General features: G+C 50.9%; 1 protein-coding gene across 1 annotated transcript in view; it reads left to right on the top strand.

The window, feature by feature from the left end:
• The window catches only part of cngb3.1 (cyclic nucleotide gated channel subunit beta 3, tandem duplicate 1), a 209128-nt gene that overhangs the window by 33431 nt on the left and 151744 nt on the right, over positions 1-23953 (top strand). The window lies entirely within an intron of this gene.

Here is a 23953-nt window from a genome sequence, read left to right as displayed (position 1 = left end):
TGTTGTAAGTACCTTTAAAGAAGGGGTGTAAAAAGGGAAGGAAATGAGGAAGTGTATCATAGCGAATGGCCTTAATATCCGTCATTAGCACAATAGCTCCTGAACGTAGGAAATGCTCCTGGGTCAACTTTGCTGGACCCTGTCCTGTTTTGCTGAACTTGAGTTCATTATGTATTTAGAGAGGGCTCCCAGCAGTATTCCATTAAAAATATTCCAATGTGTGGGACCAGACTGTTCCCAACTTTGGTGTCATATAGGACACTGAAATGAACTTCTGACCGTATATCAATTTCATCACTGTCTCAACCTCTGTAATATTGCATTACTCCACGTCCGTCCCCCCCTCAGCACATCTGCTGGTGAAACTCTCATCCATGCCTTGTGACCTCTAGACTTGATTACACCAATGCTCTGCTGGATGGTCTCTCCCATTCTACTCTCCGTAAAATGAGTTCAGCATAAAAACAGTTTGCTGCCCTTGACCTTACCCCTTACCTCATACCAAGCCCAGTTCACCCATCATCCGTGTGGTTCACTGATCAATATTAACTTCCTGATAAGTAATACCTCAATTGTAAAATTTTCATCTTGTTTTCAAAGCCCTCCCTGTGGTATTATCATAACTATCAGCACTGCAAGGGTTAATGTAGTGTTGAGAGTAGCCACTAGAGAGAGAAACAGTTACAACTATACAATACGAAGTCTTACAACACCAGGTTAAAGTCCAACAGGTTTGTTTCGATGTCACTAGCTTTCACCTCTTCACCTCTTCCAGGTGAACGATTCACCTGAGGAAGGAGCAGCGCTCCGAAAGCTAGTGACATCGAAACAAACCTGTTGGACTTTAACCTGGTGTTGTAAGACTTCGTACTGTGCTCACCCCAGTCCAACGCCGGCATCTCCACATCATGACAACTATACAAGGCAGTGTTGCTAAGCTTTGTGGGGACAGTGTATGCAGGAGTTAGCTAGTGAAGGTCAGAAGAGCAGATAGTGTAAGGAGTGCAGATCATAGTTTAAATCAGTAGTGAGGTTAGCTGTAGATGAGTGTAGTTAGATATTATTCATCAACTGTGTATTCTTAAGGAGTACGTGTCGAATCCAAGATAGTAGTGTTAATAAATTTGTACTTTTGTTTAAGTTAAAGCTATTTTGTAGTCTGTGTGAACACTACGCCATCCTGAAATAAGCAACACCAAGAACACAATACTCCCCAGGTTGACCCCCTCCAGATTTAATCTCCTCCAACCACAAAAGCCTCTGAGATAATAAAAACAGCAAAGGCTGGAAATACTCAGTAGGCCACATAGGATAGGAGGAGAGAGAAACAAAAAAGATGCTTCTGGCCAAAGCACTTTCATCAAAACCTTCCTAGATATCTTCACTCTTGCAATTCTGCCCATTTGAGAATCCCCAATTTTAACTGATCCACCATTGCCAGCCTTCAGCTGCTGAAGTTCCAAGCTCTGGAATTCCCTTCCGAAATCTCTCCTTTTTGTCCCCTTTTGAGATGCTCCTTACAGCATATCTCTTTGACCAAGCTGATCATCTACCCTAATATTCCTTGATACTCTGTCAGATTCTGCCTTATAGCACTCCAGTGAAGCGTCTTGTGATGATTTATTATGTGCTATATAAATGTAAGTTGTTGTTGTGGGGGGGCAGTGACTAAGGAAAATGGACCATCAGACATAGCCCCACCCTCTTGCTGTTGTTAACGTGAGGTGAATAAACACTCCAAAGGGCCTGAGGTAAATTTGAACAGCAAGAATTCAAGAGGCGTTACTGTCTCATTTTCCTTCATTTTCTTCCTCTGCATCAGTCGAAAGGCAGAATTCAGGAAGAAAACCCAGTCCCAACTATTTCCAAATTTAAAATGGATCATTTTTGAAATGTTACATTTCTGGATAGTAAAGACATCAAGGGATAGTGCGGGGGAATTGACGTTGAGGTAGATAATCAGCCATGATCTATTTGAATGGCAGAGCATGCTCGAGGGGCTGAATGACCTACACCTGCTCCTGTTTCCCATGTTCCTATTTGTTGCACAAGAGAATACTTTCTTCTAAGAATGCAAATTAAACTGAACTCAAAGCTTAAGTTGTTCTAAATATTGATTCTATCTTGTCAGGGACTATTCATTTTTGTCTTTACCTTCCCACTTAAGATGCTAACAGTTAAGTGTTCAGGTTCAGCCAGGCAGCATTGCCTTCCCAGCTATTGGTTACAATCCCTATCAATGGTGCTCAGGGTTAGCCAAAGACAGATGAACGAACAGGTTTTCCCTTCACATCCACCGCATTATAGAGGGGCTCTGAATTTTGTAGTCAAGTGAAAAACTGACATTTAAATCTTAGCAGTCAGGTCCAAGAAGTCTCATCTGGAGGCATGCAATGGGGAATGTGTCATTCACAATGGACATAATTTATGCTGGCCTTTTCCCAGTAGGTGCAAGAAAAAACAACTGTGTAAATAAGAAAACAATGTGAAAGTTTGATGCCCTAAAGGAAATGATAATAAAAACTCCTGCACTATACTTTATTTGTTAATGCATGGACCCCATTCATAGTTTTCACTTTGGTTGGTGTTTAGCAGGTAACCAGCAAGTGGTTGATCGTCTCCCCAACTAAATGGTTGTGAACTGGTCCCGGAGTGAAGTCTCTTAAGCCTAGCTGTTACGAATGGGGGACAAATTTAGTTTTTTCTGGGCAAGCTCAGTAGATGGAAAGCTTTTGCTACGCTGGGACACTTTGTCAAGGGAAGGGAAGAACTGAAGCCACTTACCTAGCTGCAATTGCATTTGGCCTCAATGAATCATAGAGCAGCAATGACAGCTAAGGGACAAAAACTAAAAATCCGTAAAGAAAAGTACACATCAATCAGTCCCAACCCAGTAAAGACTTTCAGTATGTAACCAGCAAGTTTAATAACGCATTCACTACACATCACCATTAAGCTGATATGATAATGATGGCCACTTTGTGCAGTTGCAATACTGCCATCATTTGGTGGATTCATTCAGTAGTGTTATGGGTCCGGGTTTACAGAACCCCAAAGTGTTTCATGGAGTTCAACCGACCCACAATTGTTAATAGATTGTGGTGTGGGAAGCACGCGGCGTACTCTCCAGGTGTGATACAGCAATTATGGACAAATGGTTTTTAAAACAAAACAATGTTTATTCTATGAACTCAATTTAACCTTTCAAAAACAAACATTGAATATCTTAACACCCATTACTTCAAAGATAACCCCAAAGGACTACAACACTGAATAATCCTTCAAACTGTTCCTTTAAACATCCAAAAGACTTCACCTTCAAAAACAGACATGAGGTTACATTCAATGCATTTATAGTCTTTGGATTTGCAGACATCAACAGACCAGCTCTGTGTTTTCTTCCTGCAACTCTCAGCAAAACACGTAGACACTCCCAGCTTTCTCCTCAAACTGAAACCAAAAGCAGAAGTGAGCTCAGCTCCCCCCACCCTCGGACATCACTTCAGTAATATGAGTATCTTTGGATCCTCGCTGTCTTCAGGGGATGTCCCAGAGGACTGGAGAATAGCCAATGTTGTTCCTCTGTTTAAGAAGGGTAGCAAGGATAATCCCGGGAACTACAGGCCGGTGAGCCTTACTTCAGTGGTAGGGAAATTACTGGAGAGAATTCTTCGAGACAGGATCTACTCCCATTTGGAAGCAAATGGACGTATTAGTGAGAGGCAGCACGGTTTTGTGAAGGGAAGGTCGTGTCTCACTAACTTGATAGAGTTTTTCAAGGAGGTCACTAAGATGATTGATGCAGGCAGGGCAGTGGATGTTGTCTATATGGACTTCAGTAAGGCCTTTGACAAGGTCCCTCATGGTAGACTAGTACAAAAGATGAAGTCACACGGGATCAGGGGTGAGCTGGCAAGGTGGATACAGAACTGGCTAGGCCACAGAAGGCAGAGAGTAGCAATGGAAGGATGCTTTTCTAATTGGAGGGCTGTGACCAGTGGTGTTCCACAGGGATCAGTGCTGGGACCTTTGCTCTTTGTAGTATATATAAATGATTTGGAGGAAAATGTAACTGGTCTGATTAGTAAGTTTGCAGACGACACAAAGGTTGGTGGAATTGCGGATAGCGATGAGGACTGTCGGAGGATACAGCAGGATTTAGATTGTTTGGAGACTTGGGCGGAGAGATGGCAGATGGAGTTTAATCCGGACAAATGTGAGGCAATGCATTTTGGAAGGTCTAATGCAGGTAGGGAATATACAGTGAATGGTAGAACCCTCAAGAGTATTGAAAGTCAAAGAGATCTAGGAGTACAGGTCCACAGATCATTGAAAGGGGCAACACAGGTGGAGAAGGTAGTCAAGAAGGCATATGGCATGCTTGCCTTCATTGGCCGGGGCATTGAGTATAAGAATTGGCAAGTCATGTTGCAGCTGTATAGAACCTTAGTTAGGCCACACTTGGAGTATAGATTTCAATTCTGGTCGCCACACTACCAGAAGGATGTGGAGGCTTTAGAGAGGATGTTGCCTGGTATGGAGGGCATTAGCTATGAGGAGCGGTTGAATAAACTCAGTTTGTTCTCACTGGAACGAAGGAGGTTGAGGGGAGACCTGATAGAGGTATACAAAATTATGAGGGGCATAGACAGAGTGGATAGTCAGAGGCTTTTCCCCAGGGTAGAGGGGTCAATTACTAGGGGGCATAGATTTAAGCTGAGAGGGGCAAGGTTTAGAGTAGATGTACGAGGCAAGTTTTTTACGCAGAGGGTAGTGGGTGCCTGGAACACGCTACCGGAGGAGGTGGTGGAAGCAGGGACGATAGTGACATTTAAGGGGCATCTTGACAAATACATGAATAGGATGGGAATAGAGGGATACGGACCCAGGAAGTGTAGAAGATTGTAGTTTAGTCGGGCAACATGGTCGGCACGGGCTTGGAGGGCCGAAGGGCCTGTTACTGTGCTGTACATTTCTTTGTTCTTTGTTCTTTGTTCTTTGTTCTATGATCAGCTCCATTTCTTAAAGGTACATTGCTTAAACATCCACTTCTTAAAGGTACTCTCACATGACAGTTGATATGAGACAATAGTGAAAAGAAACATCAAACGCGACTTCACAATAAACAGAATCATGAAATTAATGGCAGCACGGTAGCATTGTGGATAGCACAATTGCTTCACAGCTCCAGGGTCCCAGGTTCGATTCCGGCTTGGGTCACTGTCTGTGCGGAGTCTGCACATCCTCCCGGTGTGTGCGTGGGTTTCCTCCGGGTGCTCCGGTTTCCTCCCACAGTCCAAAGATGTGCAGGTTAGGTGGATTGGCCATGATAAATTGCCCTTTGTGTCCAAAATCCCCTTAGTGGTGGGTGGGGTTACTGGGTTATGGGGATAGGATGGGGGTGTTGACCTTGGGTAGGGTGCTCTTTCCAAGAGCCGTGCAGACTCGATGGGCCAAATGGCCTCCTTCTGCACTGTAAATTCTATAAATTCTATGTAACTAAAGATCAAAGAATGAGCTGTAGAATGTGCTAATTGTGGTTGTAATAATACAGTCCACCTGGTCACTATAATCCAGGGATCATAGCTGTTTGCACCACTCCACATTACCACTCCATGCTTCTATTGAACCTACCAAAATGTTTTGGGGCAGGGTATCAGGAGCGGGATTTTCCAATCTCCCAGCCGCGTGTTTCTCAGTGGCGCGCCGTTCACTGGTGGCAGGATTCTCTACTCCCGCTGCTCGACAACGGGATTTCCTATTGAAGCCACCCTACACCACCTGGAAACCCGTGGTGGTGTTTCGCTGCCCACGGGAAAAGAGAATCCCAATGGCCGGAGAATTGTGGCCCAGATCTCCGGGAATGAGCACTTGTCACAAATGCAATGTTTCCCAACCTTGGCAATGATCCTGGAAGTACATTTGGAAGCTGGTTTCACTGGAAGATGGTTTTCAGGTCAGCTTACTTGATAAAGTGATAGTTTGTGACCTACATGAGAGAGGTCACTTTAAAAATTAAAAAAAAACATTTCCCCTCAATTTCTGGGGTCCACATCCTCCAATCCTGTTCACTTCAAAGCGTAGCATGTCTCAACTCACTTGGAGTGGAAGTTTTCACATGTACACTCTCTCAGTACAGTAGCTAAGTTACTCTATTATTAATCCAGAGGCCTGGACTAATGATCTGAAGATATGAGTTTCAATTCCACCATGGCAACTCATGAATTTAAATTTGGTTAATTATTATTTTTTATTTGTTTGGCCAGAACAGTTTGATGTTATTAACAATAATAATGTTTATTAGTGTCACAAATAGGTTTACATTAACACTGCAAAGAAATTACTGTGAAAAGCCCCTAGTTGCCACACTCCAACGCCTGTTCGGGTACACAGAGGGAGAATTCAGAATGTCCAATTCACCTAACAAGCACGTCTTTCAGGACTTGTGGGAGGAAACGGGATAAACCCATACAGACACGGGGAGAACGTGCAGACTCCACACAGACAGTGACCCAAGCCGGGAATCAAACCTGGGTCACTGGAGCTGTGAAGCAACAATGCTAACCACTGTGATACCATGCCGCCATTCAATGGCTTAATCTGCCGCCGTGTGAGTGGCTGTGATGCCATCAGGAATGGATCTCGCAGGGCAGAAGATCAGTATATTAGAGATGGCCTGACTTGGATGAACACAGTCACTATTTGAGCTGTTCCTCACGTTCTACTTGGAGAACAAGTGGCTACATCCTACTGGTGAAGTTTTCAGCCACTCCAATAGATTTCCATTCGGGCGACAGTGGGCATCCACTGGAACTCTTGAGGAATTTCAGAGCAGGTCTTCAAAACGCTGTCTGCAAGTAGTCTCTTTTCTTGAAACTCCTAATAGTTTAAACATTCAGTTCTGTGTATTGAACAAAGCAGAACGGTGTTATCATAAAATTCCCAAATTCTAGCCTGATCTGTTACTCTACAACTGGGCCAGATATAGATTGTGAAAAATATTAAAGTTTATGGCCAAAATATTCAGCATTATTTAAAGCAAAAGCCAATTGCTGCAGATGCTGGAAATCTGAGGTAAAAACAGAAAATGGCAAAAATCACTGGGCTGGTCAAGTAGCATCTGCAGCAATAGAAACAGATGAAAGATCATTCACTGGAACTGTAATTTTAGTATTAATTTTCCTTTTTCTTGAGCTAATAAATAATACATTTCAGGTCGGCAGGGTGGTGCAGTGGTTAACACTGCTGGCTCACTGTGCCGAGGACCCAGATTCAATCCTGGCCCCGGATCACTGTCCGTGTGGAGTTTGCACATTCTCCCCTTGTCTGCACGGGTCTCACCCCCACAACCCAAAATGTGCAGGGTAGGTGGATTGGCCACTCTTTTGAGGTCCACCAACAAAACAGAAGAAAGGAAAACAAACTGAGGGACAAAGCAAAAAAGGGCCGCTCCTGTTAGGGGCACTGCCCGAACATAACAAAGATCAACAGAAACTTGAAAAACATCAAATAAGAGTGCAGTTAAAGGGGTCAATAAAGGACCCCAACCCCTGCGGTGCCCACAGGGCACGGAAGGCCTCGATGGTGCCCGTGGACACAGCATGCTCACTTTCCAGGGATACCCAGCCACAAATGTGGCCGCGGAAGAGGGGCAGACAGTCTGGCCGGACGACCCCTTCGGTTGCCCGCTGCCTGGACCTATAAATGGCGCGCTTCGCCAGGCCCAGGAGCAGGTTCACAAGGAGGTCCTCCGCATTCCCCGCCCCTCTCCGCACCGGGTGCCCGTAGATCAGGAGAGTGGGGCTGAAGTGCAAACAAACTCCAGCAAAAGATTGGTTAGAAAACTAAAAAGGGGGTGCAGCCTAAAACATGTAACATAGACATGGTCCACAGTCTCCACAAGGCAGCAAAAATGGCAGGCTTCTTGGGAGTCCGTGAACCGGTGCAATCGGTTATTGTATGGCACTGCTGCATGCAACACCCTCCACCCCAGGTCCCGATGATTGAGGGGAGGACTCCTCCATAGAGGGACCTCCAGTAGGCACCCCCGCCGCCAGACGGCAACCAGGCACGCCATGGCGTGTCCGGATGATGGGCAAGGGTAAGGAGGTGAAGGATGTGCAGCAGCAGCCCCTACAGGAAACCCCTCCGCGCAGTACGAAACGACACGGAGGTTATTTCCGTGAGGCGGCTAGGATTGTGGGGCACCAGCCCCAAAGGGAGGTTTCGGGGCCTGGGACCAATGTGGAATTCCGTCCGGGCAGGGGTTCGCCCAGACGGGATACCACCACACACCTGCGCGTCCTCCAAACCACGAGTGCCATCAGGTCCGAACACAATCGTTTCGAGGTCTCGGATGGCATTGGCTGCGAGACGGACGTCCACTGCTGCACGTTGTGCTAACTCATAGGGTGTCATCCAGCCTACTCCTCCGCCACCCAGCACATCCCCGATCCTGGTCACCCCGGCAGCCACAGCTCGCTCCTCTGCCAGCCACTCGAAATGGTATTGGTGGAGGTGCGGATTCGTGAGCAGTGGCTCCCTGACGACAACCACCACTCCTGACGGGGGGGGGAGCTGCGACGCGAGGCGACCATGTTCCAGACTTTGAGCAGGTCCTGGTAAAAGACGGGCAGCGCCTGCAGAGGGTAACGAAGACCTGCAGATCTATGAACAGGAGCTGCACGTCATAATTCAGGCCATACACCTGGCGGAAGAAATGCGTCACCAGGGCACACCATCATGGAGGGGGCTCAACGTAAAGGTATCGTTGCAGGGTCTGAAGGTGGAAGGTCGCCACCTGGGTGTGAACGCACACCAGCGCCTGGCCGGCCTCCCTAAGCGGGAGACTCAGGACCTCAGCAGCGACCCAGTGCAGTCTCTTGTCCCAGAAGAACTCTACGAGCATTCTCGGAATCTTTTTGACAAAGTCAGGGGGAGGGTCAAAGTGACCAGCCTGCACCACAACATGGAGGCTATCAGCTGGTTTCTGACGAGACCTCGACCCCTGTAAGACAGCACTAGGAGCAGTCTTGCCCAGCGTCTCAAGCGAGCGGCGACCTTGGTCTCCAGCTCCTGCCAGTTAGCCCGCCAGGATTCCTCAGCCGGGCAAAGATGGACTCCCAAATAGAGGAGGCTGGTTCTGCTCCAGGTGAAAGGCCTGAGCTCCTCAGGGAGGGGGTGCGTCTGCCACGGACAGACCAGGAGTCCGGAACATTTGGCCCAGTTGATCTTGGCAGAGGACGCGTCGGAGTACACAGCCTGGCACTCTCGCGTCCTCCGCAGGTCAGCAGGGTCAGTGAACATGAGGAGCACATCATCAGCAGAAGCCGAAAGGACCACCCCAATGCCCGGCCCGTGCAGAAGCAGTCCCGACAGCCTCCTCCGCAGGAGGCGCAGGAAAGGCTCCACGCAAATAGAATAAAGTTGGGCAGACAAAGGGCAGCCCTGACGCACTCCTCTCTCAAAGCGAAGGGGCGCCGTCAGGGTCACGTTAACCTTAACGAGACACTCTGCGGCAGTGTACAGAAGCCGGATCCAGGCGACAAATTGCGTCCTGAACCAGAATGCTTGCAGAGTCCCGAATAAATATTCGTGATCCACCCCGTCGAACGCCTTCTCCTGATCAAGGGACAGGAAGGCGCTCAACATAATGGACCAGGTCCCGGACCAGATGAATGTTGTCATGGATTGTGTGGCCCGGGACCGTGTAGGACTGGGCAGGGTGGACCATGTGGTCCAGCACGGTGCCAAGGAGCAAACTCAATGCCTTTGCGAAAATCTTGTAATCCGTGCTGAGGAGGGAGACAGGACGCCAGTTTTTAAGGTGGCGGAGATCCTCCCTCTTTGACAGCAAGGTAATGGTGGCTCTGCGCCATGAGAGGGACATCTCCCCGGTTGCAATACTTTCCCCCAGGACCCCCGCATAGTCGTTCCCAGGATGTCTCAGCACGCCCTGAAGAACTCCACGGTCAGCCCATCCAGCCCTGGGGTTTTGCCCCTGGACAGGCTGTCGAGCGCGCCGGTCAGCTCCCCGAGGCTTATAGGGGTATCAAGTCTACTGGCGCCCTCCGGGCCGACCTGCAGCAGGTCCTCCCACAAAACTCTGCAAGCATCCTCGCCGGATGGATCCAGAGAGAAGAGAGCGCTGTAGAAGCTTCGGATTTGGGCCCAAACTTCCTCCGGATCTGAGACGAGGGCCCTGTCGTCGGCCAGCAGCATAAGGAGCTGCTGACGGACCGCGCGCCTTTTTTCCAGCGAGTAGAAGAAGGGGAAACCGCGGTCCGTGTCCGTAAGGATCTGGATCCACGACCTCACGTACGCGCCCCAGGACCCGACAAGTTGCAGGTCCCGCATTGCGCCCTTCTTCTCTCTGTACACCAGCCGCAAGGCCGTGTCTTCATCGGGCTGACCGAGACGTGACTCCAGGTCAAGCATCTCCTTTTCCAACTCCTCGACCCTGGATTTCCACCTCATTGTCGACCCCCTCGCATACTCCTGACAGAAGGTATGCACGTGAGTCTTGCCCACGTCCCACCATAGCCTCAAGGAGGGGAAGCCTCCCCGTTTCCTTCTCCAGCCGGTCCAGAAGTGACGAAACAAGCTCGTCCTCCAACAGCAGGTTGTTAAAATGCCAGTACGCGGAGCGTGACTGAGTGTGAGACAGGGTGACCCCGCCCACACCAGACGGTGGTCTGAGAACGGCACCTGCTGCACAGAGGCCGTCGGGACATGGGGCAGGTACGCCCTTGAAATGTAGAGGCTGTCGATTCTGGACACTCCAACCCCAGGCCTCACAAATGTGAAGACACTGGAGTCAGGATGGAGAGTCCGCCAGACGTCCACCAAGTCAAAGCACCCGACCAGGTTCCTTAACTTCACCACCGCACGACAGCTGCACTGGGTACCAAGGCGGTCCCGAGGGTGCAATTAAAAGCCCCATGCACTCGCCTGCGGCGATGGTGCCAAGATGAGTGGACACTTGTTCAAAGAAAGCCGTCTGCTGCTGGCCAGTCTGGGGAGCGTAGACATTCACAAAGTGAAGTACCTCCACCCCCTCACGGGCCATCAGGTGCAGCAACCGACCTGGCACTGGCTCCTTGACCCCCCAAGATATCCGGTTGAAAATGTGGGGCCAACAAGATAGCCACCTCGCCTAAACGCGAGGTTAGGTGACTCCTGTAAACCCCCCCTCGCCACTCCAGGAGCCATGTGGCTTTGTCTCCCGGAGCGGTGTGGGTTTCTTGCAGGAAGCACGCCGCATACTTCCCGTCCCGGAGGACCGAGAAGTTCTGGAATCTGCGGAGCGCGTCCCTGCTGCCGTTAATGTTGAGGCGGGCTATGGTCACCTCCATGTCAGTAGTAAAGTGCCACCTTCACCTTTTCAGTGCTCAGAAGGAGCAGAGGAGCGCGGGCCCCTCTGCCCCCTCAGGAGTCCGGCGAGGAAAGATTTCTGCCAGCGCTGTCAGAAGCGTCCGCGTCTCCCACCTCTTTAACGTAGGTGCGGGAAGACCAGATGAGCAGCGCCAAGTCCGACCACCGGTAGAGGGCTAGCTGCACTCGGTTTCGGTGACCGCGGTTTGCACGCAGAAAATCCCGGAAATCCCCTCGGGGGATGAGGGGCGACTCGGTGTCGGCCACGAGGGAGTCCACCATCTCGCTGCTGATGGACCCAAAATCATCCCCGTGCCCCCCGTCCTCCTCCGGGCAGTCGCTGTCTGGGACCGACTCCTCCGCCACATTGAGTGTGGCGGATGGCACGGTCCCACCAATCATCCCGGGATCTGCCTCGATCCAACCCCCTGGATCGTCGACAGACGGGTTCCTCGCAGACTCCTCTAATTGTATCAGGCCAGAGGGAGGTGGCGGCTCAGATCCCCCTCCTCTTGCGACGCCGAGTCACCGGATAGACCCGGGAACAGTTCCGGAATAAGCTCCGGGGTGGAGATGGGGACTGCCGGCGTCGGAGGCTGGGATGGAGAGGGGAGGGGCTCCTCGCCACCACCACCCAATGGCCCTGAGGTCAACGAGCCGTCGCAGCCCTCCGGCGTTGTAAGAAGGAACGCCTCTGGGGTGCAAAATGGCACCGGGCAGAATGGGCCCTCGGGGGTCTCGCTCACACCCGGCCCCATGGGGTCCTGCTCGGGGGGCTGCGACAGGTCAAGGGTCGACAGATGATGGACTTTGTCTAATCTCTTCCGGGGGCGCGGTGTAATGTCGAGGGGCAGGGGTCGGGGCGCCACCCGTTCTGTTCTGGGGGGGGGGGGGTCATGATGTTTCCCTCCCCCCCTTCCAAGGAGTGGCGGCGCTTGCGGCGGGTGCCCTGCGCCGAAGAAATATCAATTCTTGCAACGCCCCCCCCTTCCCTCAACACTTTGCGCCTGGGTTTGAGATGTTGCCGTCTTCTGCACCGGCCTGGGAGCACGTGCATCACCACCCTCCCTCTCTCTTCCCCCCACCCCCCCCCCCCACTTGCTGACCCGTGCCAAAACAACGACGGGCCCGGTACCCGACGCTGAGGCGTCAATGGGCACGGGATGAGCTTGGGTGTCCGCGGTGGTGGCTTTGGAAGCGTAGCAGTTCTTCCGCATGTGCCCCACCTTCTTGCAGGCGTGGTACCGCACGCCATCTGCAGACCAGGAGAAGCGGAAGGTCTCCCCCAGATGGGAGACCTCGAATCCCCCCTCTAATTCATCCTCCCAGACCAAGCTGATGAAAGCCTGGCGCCAGAAGGAGTAGATGTGCCTGGTGGGGGCGTGCTTCAGGCCGAGAGGGAGCGGTGCTACCTCAGAACGAACCTCCCCCAGTAGTTCGTGGGGGAGGAAGAGCTCGGAAGGGAGGTAAGGCAGGACATTGGACAATTGGCCTCAAGAGCGTCCACTGCCACATAGGTCCCGCCCACCGTGAGCCCCTTTTCAAGGACAAGGTGAACCGCCCTCTTGGCCCTCAGGAAGAACACGACTTTCCTGTACATTCGAGAGGTGGCCACAATGGCCGATTGGCTGAGGACACCGGCCATTGCGCGAACGCATGCCTCTATGGTGACGGTGGGGTGACGGTAGCATTTTACGCCCAGTTTTCGCGTCAGCAACCGGAAAGGTGGCAGGGCTGCGGGAGCAGTGGAGGTCGAAGAGGCCACCACCCTCGCATAGGTGGCTCTGGTCGAACCCGCCATTGACGTAGATGGAGTGGCCATCAGGCCAAGTGCCACGCCCACCCCAATGGGGACTTTGTCGCGTTGGAAATTAATTGACAAAATAGATAGTGGAGAAGGAGTTGTCAGGGGCAGAGCGAGGTGGAATGACATACTCTCCCCCTTGGAAGATATACAGGGGAGCAAAGCAGGGAAGGGAAGAGAAGAGAAAACAAGGAGCACAGTTGGAGGAGGTCAGCAACACAGGAGGGTGGGGCATCATAGATGGAATGGTGCCCGAGGCGAGAGACTCCTGAGACTCCGGGTGAAGCTGGAGGGTGGGAGGATTGGGGATCTTCAGCTCAGGAGGGGGCCCAGCCAAAAAAAAAAATCAGTCCTGCTCCCACCTTAGGTCACCACACTGAGGTAAGTGACGCTGGTTTAAAGAAATCTTAGGCCAAAGTAGGGCTCAGCAAAATACAGTCTGTGCTCCCACTCTGGAACGACCACCCAATGGAACCGATCTCCTTCCTGCTGGTGTAAGGGATCTTCAGCCCGGGAGGGGCCCAGCAATCACTCAATGAGGGCAGCACGGTAGCATTGTGGATAGCACAATTGCTTCACAGCTCCAGGGTCCCAGGTTCAATTCCGGCTTGGGTCACTGTCTGTGCGGAGTCTGCACATCCTCCTCGTGTGTGCTCCGGTTTCCTCCGGGTGCTCCGGTTTCCTCCTACAGTCCAAAGATGTGCAGGTTAGGTGGATTGGCCATGATAAATTGCCCTTAGTGTCCCAAATTGCCCTTAGTGTTGGATGTTGTTACTGGGTTATGGGGATAGGGTGGAAGTGTTGGGTAGGGTGCTCTTTTCAAGAGCCAGTACAGACTCGATGGGCCGAATGGCCTCCTTCTGCACTGTAAATTCTATGATAATGGCCCCGTCCTGGAACAAGCTCACCAGATGGAATGAGGAACATAAGAACATAAGAACTAGAAGCAGGAGTAGGCCATCTGGCCCCTCGAGCCTGCTCCGCCATTCAATGAGATCATGGCTGATCTTTTGTGGACTCAGCTCCACTTTCCGGCCCGAACACGATAACCATTAATCCATTTATTCTTCAAAAAACGATCTATCTTTATCTTAAAAACATTTAATGAAGGAGCCTCGACGGCTTCACTGGGCACATAATTCCAGAGCTATTTAAATATGTCCAAGCATTGCCACGGTTTGATGAGAAGGAGGTAGAAGATTTTTTCATTTCATTTGAGAAGGTATCTTATTTTGAGGCTATGCCCCCTAGTTCTGCTTTCACCTGCCAGTGGAAACAACCTGCCCACATCTATCCTATCTATTCCCTTCATAATTTTATATGTTTCCATAAGATCCCCCCTCATCCTTCTACATTCCAACGAGTACAGTCCCCATGTACTCAACTTCTCGTCGTAATCCAACCCGTTCAGCTCTGGGATTAACCTAGTGAATTTCCTCTGCACACCCTCCAGCACCAGTACGTCCTTTCTCAGGCAAGGAGACCAAAACTGAACACAACACAAGGTGTGGCCTCACTAACACCTTATACAATTGCAGCATAACCTCCCTAGTCTTAAACTCTATCCCTCTAGCAATGAAGGACAACATTCCATTTGCCTTCTTAATCACCTGATGCACCTGTAAACCAACTTTTTGCTACTCATGCACTAGCACACCCAGGTCTCTCTGCACAGCAGCATGTTTTAATATTTTATTTAAATAATAATCCGTTTTGCTGTTATTCCTACCAAAATAGATAACCTCACATTTGTCAACATTGTATTCCATCTGCCAAACCCTAGCCCATTAACTTAACCTATCCAAATCCCTCTGCAGACTTCCAGTATCCTCTGCACTTTTTGCTTTACCACTCATCTTAGTGTCGTCTGCAAACTTGGACACATTGCCCTTGGTCCCCAACTCCGAATCATCTATATAAATTGTGAACAATTGTGGGCCCAACACTGATCCCTGAGGGACACCACGAGCTACTGATTGCCAACCAGCGAAACACCCATTAATCCCCACTCTTTGCTTTCTATTAATTAACCAATCCTCTATCCATGCTACTACTTTATCCATAATGCCATGCATCTTTATCTTATGCAGCAACCTTTTGTGTGGCACCTTGTCAAAGGCTTTCTGGAAATCCAGATATACCACATCCATTGGCTCCCCGTTATCTACCGCACTGGTAATGTCCCCCAAAAATTCCACTAAATTAGTTAGGCACGACCTGCCCTTTATGAACCCATGCTGCGTCTGCCCAATGGGACAATTTCCATCCAGATGCCTCACTATTTTTTCCTTGATGATAGAATCCAGCATCTTCCCTACTACAGAAGTTAAGCTCACTGGCCTATAATTACCCGCTTTCTGCCTACCTCCTTTTTTAAACAGTGGTGTCACGTTTGCTAATTTCCAATCCGCCGGGACCACCCCAGAGTCTAGTGAATTTTGGTAAATTATCACTAGTGCATTTGCAATTTCCCTAGCCATCTCTTTTAGCACTCTGGGATGCATTCCATCAGGTCCAGGAGACTTGTCTACCTTTAGCCCCATTAGCTTGCCCATCACTAACTCCTTAGTGATAACAATCACCTCAAGGACAAAGCCTCATTTCTATCAGTCACTGGCATGTTATTTATGTCTTCCACTGTGAAGACCGACCCAAAAAACCTGTTCAGTTCCTCAGCCATTTCCTCGGGTGAGATTCTCCGACCCCCCCGCCGGGTCGGAGAATCGCCGGGGGCTGGCGTGAATCCCGCCTCCGCCGGTTGCCGAATTCTCCGGCACCGGATATTTGGCAGGGGCGGGAATCGCGCCGCGCCAGTTGGCGGGCCTACCCCGGCGATTCTCCAGCCCGGATGGGCCGAAGTCCCGCTGCTAGAATGCCTGTCCTGCCGGATTAAACCACCTCTCTTACCGGCGGGACAAGGCTGCGCGGGCGGGCTCCGGGGTCCTGGGGGGGGCTGGGGGCGATCTAGCCCCGGGGGGTGCCCCCACGGTGGGTGCCCCCACGGTGGCATGGCCCGCGATCGGGGCCCACTGATCCGCGGGTGGGCCTGTGCCGTGGGGGCACTCTTTTCCTTCCGCCTTCGCCACAGTCTCCACCATGGCGGAGGCGGAAGAGACTCCCTCCACTGCGCACGCGCGGGGATGCCGTGTGCGGCCGCTGACGGTCCCACGCATGCCCCGCCCGGCAATGTCATTTCCGCGCCAGCTGGCGGGGCACCAAAGGCCTTTCCCATCAGCTGGCGGGGCGGAAATCAGTCTGGCGCGGGCCTAGCCCCTCAAGATTAGGGCTCGGACGCTCAAGGGGCAGAGGATTCCGCACCTTTGGGGCGGTGCGATGCCAGACTGATTCATGCCGTTTTTGGCGCCGGTCGGTGGACATTGCACCGATTACGGAGAATTTCGCCCCTCATCTCCCATTATTAAATCTCCCTTCTCATCCTCTAAAGGACCAATATTTACCGTAGCCACTCTTTTTTGTTTTATATATTTGTAGAAACTTTAACTATCTGTTTTTATATTCTGAGCAAGTTTACTCTCATAATCTATCTTACTCTTCTTTATAGCTTTTTTAGTAGCTTTCTGTTGCCCCCTAAAGATTTCCCAGTCCTCTTGTCTCCCACTAATCTTTGCCACGTTGTATGCTTTTTCCTTCAATTTGATGCTCTCCCTTATTTCCTTAGATATCCACAGTCGATTTTCCCTCTTTCTACCGTCCTTCCTTATTGTTGGTATAAACCTTTGCTGAGCACTGTGAAAAATCGCTTGGAAGTTTCTGCACTGTTCCTCAACTGTTTCACCATAAAGTCTTTGCTCCCAGTCTACCTTAGCTCGTTCTTCTCTCATCCCATTGTAATCTCCTTTGTTTAAGCACAAAACATTAGTGTTTTATTTTACCTTCTCACCCTCCATCTGTATTTTAAATTCCACCATATTGTGATCGCTCCTTCCGAGAGGATCGCTAACTATGAGATCCTTAATCAGTCCTGTCTCATCACACAGGACCGGATCTAGGACCACTTGTTCCCTCGTAGGTTCCATTACATCCTGTTCGAGGAAACTATCGCGGATACATTCTATAAACTCCTCCTCAAGGCTGCCTTGACTGACCTGGTTAAACCAATCTATATGTAAATTAAAATCCCCCATGATAACTGCTGTACCATTTCTACATGCATCAGTTATTTCTTTGTTTATTGCCTGCCCCACCATAATGTTACTATTTGGTGGCCTACAGACTACTCCTATCAGTGACTTTTTCGCCTTACTATTCCTGATTTCCACCCAAATGGATTCAACTTTATCCTCCATAGCACTGATGTCATCCCATACTATTGCCCGGATGTCATCCTTTTTTAAAAAAAATATATTTTATTGAAGTTTTTCAAACAAAGATTTTCCGTTTTTACAACTTAATAAAGAAATATACATTAAACGTTATTTAAATAATATATTAAACTAACAACAGATGGAAAAAGAAATAAACAAAAAGCAAATATCAACAACGAACTAAGAAAACAAAAACAAGAACACGGAATAATCCCCCCCCTCCCCCCTGGGTTGCTGCTGCTGTCTTTTCTGTTTTTCCATTATCGTTCCGCGAGATAGTCAAGGAACGGTTGCCACCGCCTGGTGAACCCCTGAGCCGATCCTCTTAACGCATATTTTATTCGTTCCAGTCTTATGAACCCTGCCATGTCGTTTATCCAGGCCTGCACGCCCGGGGGCTTCGCTTCTTTCCCCATAAGTAGAATCCTTCTCCGGGCTACTAGGGACGCAAAGGAAAAAACGTCGGCCTCTTTCGCCTCCTGCACTCCCGGCTCTTCTGCAACCCCAAATATTGCCAACCCCCAGCTTGGTTTGACCCGGACCCCCACCACCTTTGAGAGCACTATTGCCACACCCTCCCAGAACTCATGCAGTGCCGAACACGACCAGAACATGTGAGTGTGGTTCGCCGAGCTTCCCGAGCACCTCCCACACCTGTCCTCCACCCCAAAAAACCTGCTCAGTCTTGCTCCCATCATATGCGCTCTGTGTAGAACCTTAAATTGAATCAGGCTAAGCCTGGCACACGAGGACGAGGAATTTACCCTACTTAGGGCACCTTACCACAGCCCCTCCTCAATCTCTTCCCCCAGCTCCTCTTCCCATTTTCCCTTCAGCTCCTCTACCATCGCCTCCCCCTCGTCTCTCATCTCCCTGTATATTTCGGACACTTTACCTTCTCCAACCCATGCCCCTGAAATAACTCTATCCTGGACCCCTTGCGTCGGGAGCCGCGGAAATTCCCTCACCTGTTGCCTCGTAAATGCCCTCACTTGCATGTATCGGAAAGCATTCCCTGGTGGCAGCTTATATTTTTCTTCCAATGCTCCCAAACTCGCAAACGTCCCGTCCACAAACAGGTCCTTCAGCTTCCTAATTCCTGCTCGCTGCCAACATTGAAATCCCCCATCTATCCTCCCCGGGACGAACCTGTGGTTATTCCTTATCGGGGACCACACCGAGGCACTCGTCACTCCCCTATGTCGTCTCCACTGCCCCCAGATCCTCAAGGTCGCCACCACCACTGGGTTTGTGGTGTACCTTTTCGGCGAGATCAGTAGTGGCGCCGTCGCCAGCGCTTTTAGGCTCGTTCCCTTACAGGACGCTGTCCCCAACCTTTTCCACGCCGCACCTTCTTCTTCCCTTATCCACTTACAGACCATCGACACATTGGCGGCCCAATAGTAGTCACTCAGACTCGGCAGTGCCAATCCCCCTCTGTCCCTACTGCGCTGCAGGAACCCCCTCTTTACCCTCGGGGTCTTTCCCGCCCACACAAAGCTCATAATGCTCCTGTCTATTTTTTTAAAGAAGGCCTTTGTAATCAAGATGGGGAGGCACTGAAACACAAAACGAAACCTCGGGAGGACCACCATCTGCCCGCCAATGACAGGGGCACCATATCCCACCTCTTGAAGCCATCCACCGTCTGCTCTACCAATCGCGTCAGGTTAAGTTTATGTAGGGTTCCCCAGTTCCTGGCCACCTGAATCCCCAGGTATCGAAAATTCCTTGCTACACTCCTCAGCGGCAGAGCATCTATCCCCCTGCCCTGTTCCCCGGGGTGCATCACAAAAAGTTTGCTCTTTCCCATGTTTAATTTGTATCCCGAGAACTCTCCAAACTCCCTGAGTATCTGCATTACCTCTGGCATCCCCTCTACCGGGTCCGCCACATATAGCAGCAAATCGTCTGCATATAGTGACACTCGGTGTTCCTCCCCCCCTCTAAGCACCCCCCTCCATTTCTTAGAGTCCCTCAGCGCTATGGCCAATGGTTCAATTGCCAACGCGAACAGTAATGGGGACAGGGGGCACCCTTGTCTTGTACCCCTATGTAATCGAAAGTATCCCGATCTTTGCCTGTAACGACGCTTGCCACCGGGGCCGCGTACAAGAGTCTAACCCATCTGATGAACCCCTCCCCGAATCCAAATCTCTTCAGCACCTCCCACAAATAGTCCCACTCCACCCTATCGAATGCCTTCTCTGCATCCATCGCCACCACTATCTCTGCCTCCCCCTCCGGTGGGGGCATCATCATCACCCCCAGCAACCTTCGTACATTGGCATTCAATTGTCTCCCCTTAACAAATCTGTCTGGTCGTCATGTACCACCCCTGGGACACAATCCTCTATCCTTGTCGCCATCACTTTGGCCAGCAGCTTGGCATCTACGTTTAGGAGGGAGATGGGCCTGTATGACCCGCACTGCAGCGGGTCTTTGTCTCGTTTCAGGATTGGCGATATCATCGCCTCCGACATTGTCGGGGGTAATGTCCCCCTTTCCTTAGCCTCATTAAAGGTTCTCACCAAAAGCGGGGCCAACAGGTCCATATATTTCCTATAAAATTCCACCGGGAACCCATCTGGTCCCGGGGCCTTCCCTGCTTGCATGCTCCCAATTCCTTTGATCACCTCATCCACCTCAATCTGCGCCCCCAGACCTGCCACCTCCTGCCCCACCACCCTCGGGAACTCAAGCTGGCCCAAAAAGTGTCTCATTCCCTTTCCCCTCCGGGGTTTGGGACTTGTACAGCCTCTCATAGAATGTCTTGAACATCTCATTCACTTTCCCTGCTCTCTGCTCCATCCTTCCCGTTTCGTCCCTAACTCCACCAATCTCTCTCGCCGCCCCCCTCTTCCGAAGTTGTTGGGCCAGCAGCCGGCTCGCCTTTTCCCCATACTCATATTGTATCCCCTGTGCCTTCCTCCACTGTGTCTCTGCCTTTCCCGTGGTCAGCAGGTCAAACTCCGTCTGCAATCTTCGTCTTTCCCTGTATAGCCCTTCGTCTGGGGCCTCCGCATACTTCCTATCCACCCTCAAAATTTCCCCTACTAATCTCTCTCTTTCTTTACCCTCTTGTTTCCCCTTGTGGGCTCTGATGGAAACCAGCTCTCCTCTAACCACCGCCTTCAACGCTTCCCATACTACTCCCACCTGGACCTCCCCATCGTCATTGACCTCCAGGTATCTTTTGACACATTCCCTCACCCTTCCGCATACCCCCTCGTCCGCCAGTAGTCCCATTTCTAATCGCAAGAGTGGGCGCTGGTCCCTTTCCTATCCTAGTTCCAGATCCACCCAATGCTGGACGTGATCTGAAACGGCTATGGCCGAGTACTCCGTTCCTGCCACTTTCGGGATCAGTGCCCTTCCCAAAACAAAAAAGTCTATCCGGGAATATACCTTGTGGACGTGGGAGAAAAAGGAAAACTCTTTACCCATCGGTCTGGCGAATCTCCACGGATCTACTCCCCACATTTGCTCCATGAACCCCTTAAGCACCTTGGCCGCTGCCGGCCTTCTCCCGGTCCTGGATCTGGACCGGTCCAGCCCTGGGTCAAGCTCTGTGTTAAAATCCCCCCCCCCATTACCAAGCTTCCCGCCTCCAGGTCCGGGATACGTCCCAGCATTCGCTTCATGAATCCCGCGTCATCCCAGTTCGGGGCATATACGTTCACCAGCACAACCGCCTCACCCTGCAATCTGCCACTCACCATCACATACCTGCCCCCACTATCCACCACTATGGTCTTAGCCTCGAACGATACACGTTTCCCCACCAGTATTGCCACCCCTCTGTTTTTCACGTCCAACCCTGAGTGGAATACCTGCCCCACCCATCCTTTCCTTAGTCTAACCTGATCCGCCAACTTCAGGTGCGTCTCCTGGAGCATAACCACGTCCGCCTTCAGTCTCTTTAAGTGCGCAAACACCCTTGCCCTCTTAATCGGCCCATTTAAACCTCTCACATTCCACGTGATCAGCCGGGTTGGGGGGCCATTTACCCCCCCCCCCCACGTCGACTAGCCATCCCCTTTTTTAAACCATCTCCTCACCCAGGTCTCACGCACCCGTCTGTCCACCAGACGGCGCCCTCCCGTCCCGACCACCTCGTCTCGTATCAGCTCCCCCTTACTCTCAGCAGCAGCAACCCAGTTAATCCCCCCCCCCCAGATTCCCCTCTAGCTTGATTACTCCCCCCATATTGCTTCCGGAAGTCAGCTATCTCTGGCTGACCTCGGCTTCCCCCGTTCATCCTTTGACCTCCCTGCGTGTGAGGCTCCCTTCCTTCCTGCGCCCTTTTTCCCGGCATAGTTTCCATAGCGCGGGAAAATACCCGCGCCTCCCTCTCGGCCCCGCCCCTAATGGCGCAGTTCCCTCATTCCCCTTCCCTGTCCCCTTTTCCACCGGCACCCACATTTCTTCATGTCCCCCACATCGGGGGGGAAAAAAAATGTCCCCGTCCAACATTATTATACATTAGCCCTCCCCTCTCCCCACTTTACATTTCTGTGCCACCACCTCGCTACCCCTCTCCAGGCAATTTCTCAAGTCTAGTCCAATTTCTCTTCCTGAATAAATGTCCATGCCTCCTCCGCCGCCTCGAAGTAGTGGTGTTTGCCCTGATGTGTGACCCACAATCTCGCCGGCTGCAGCATCACAAATTTGACTTTCTTCCTATGGAGCACCGCCTTGGCCCGGTTGAAACTCGCCCTCCTTCTCGCCACCTCCGCACTCCAGTCTTGATACACGCGTATCACCGCGTTCTCCCACTTGCTACTCCGTGTCTTCTTAGCCCAGCTCAGGACCATCTCCCTGTCCCTGTAGCGATGGAACTTCACCACTATTGCTCTTGGTGTTTCCCCTGCCTTTGGTCTTCTCACGAGGATCCGGTACGTTCCCTCCACTTCCAGGGGGCCCGTTGGGGCTTCAGCTCCCATTAGAGTATGGAGCATCGTACTCACATACGCCCCAGCATCAGCTCCCTCTGTTCCTTCGGGGAGACCTGAAATCCGTAGGTTCTTCCTCCTCAAGCTGTTCTCCAGGGCTTCCAGCCTTTCTCTGCACCTCTTGTGTAGTGCCTCGTGCGTCTCCGTTTTTACCACCAGGCCCTGTATCTCGCCTTTGTTCTCGGCTGCCTTTGCCTTCACTCCACAGAGCTCCATCGCCTGGACCTTCTGTGTTTCCTTTAGTCCCTCGATTGCCAGTAACATCGGCGCCAGCACCTCTTTCTTGAGCTCCTCCACACATCGTCGGAGGAACTCCTGCTGTTCCGGGCCCCATACCATCTGGGCTCCCTCGGCCGCCATCTTGCTTCTTTCTCTTCTCTGCCGCTGCTCCAAAGGATCCTCCGCAATCTGGCCACTATTGTCGCTCCTTTCCATCCACACCCAGGGGGACTCCTTCCTTTGTCACCTCACACTGGGTTTGGCCGCAAAAAATTTCCGTTGGGGCTCCCGATAAGAGCCCAAAAGTCCGTTGAAACGGGAGGTGCCGAAACGTGCGGCTTAGCTGGTCATCGCCGCAACCGGAAGTCCGCCCGGATGTCATCCTTAAATAACAGAGCTACACCACCTCCCTTACCATCCACTCTGTCCTTCCGAATAGTTTGATACCCTCGGATATTTAACTCCCAGTCGTGACCATCCTTTAACCATGTTTCAGTAATGGCCACTAAATCATAGTCATTCACGATGATTTGCGCCATCAACTCATTTACCTTATTCCGAATACTATAAGCATTCAGGTAAAGTACACTTTGGTTGGCTTTTATACCTCTGTTTTGAACCTTAACACCTCGATCAGTACCCTCTCCTGTTATATTTCCTCTTAACTTTTCTCCTAATTTTCCTTGTCGTTGAACCCATATCTTCATGTAACAACCTGCCGCGTTGCTTACCATTTATGGTTTTACTTCCCGTTTTATTCTTTTTAGAGCCTATTCACTGAGCTGCCCTCAGTCACTGTACCTTCTCCTGTCGCCCTTTTTGATTTTTGACTATGGCTTCTCTGCTTTACACTTTCCCCCTTACTGCCTTTTGTTTCTGTCCCTGTTTTACTACCTTCCGACTTCCTGCATCGGTTCCAGGAAGGCCTGACAGTTGGGAGAACTGGGCAGGGCCGGGTCCTCAGCCGGGAGGGGCCCAGCAAACAAACAGTACAGGGGCTTTACTCCCACCTTGTTTTGCAGCAACCTTCCTGTTGTTGTTGTTGTTGTTGTTCCTTCCTTCCTTCTCTCTTTCCGCTCTCCTCCCTCTCTCTCTCCTTCCTGCAGGCAAGTCAGCAACAGCCAGCACTCAGCGACAGAGAGCTGCTGCAGCCACTCAAGGTGGATTGGCCATGCTAAATTGCCCCTTTATTGGAAAACTTAAAAATAAATTAAAGAGAAAAAAGTAGCACATTTCTCTTGAACAATTACGTTAACATAAGGAACTTGATGAAGGAG

This window comes from Scyliorhinus torazame, chromosome 11, assembly GCF_047496885.1.
Source record: "Scyliorhinus torazame isolate Kashiwa2021f chromosome 11, sScyTor2.1, whole genome shotgun sequence".
NCBI classification, from domain to species: domain Eukaryota; kingdom Metazoa; phylum Chordata; class Chondrichthyes; order Carcharhiniformes; family Scyliorhinidae; genus Scyliorhinus; species Scyliorhinus torazame.
Note: the sequence above shows the minus strand (reverse complement) of the source record. Positions and strands in the feature narration are given on the sequence as shown.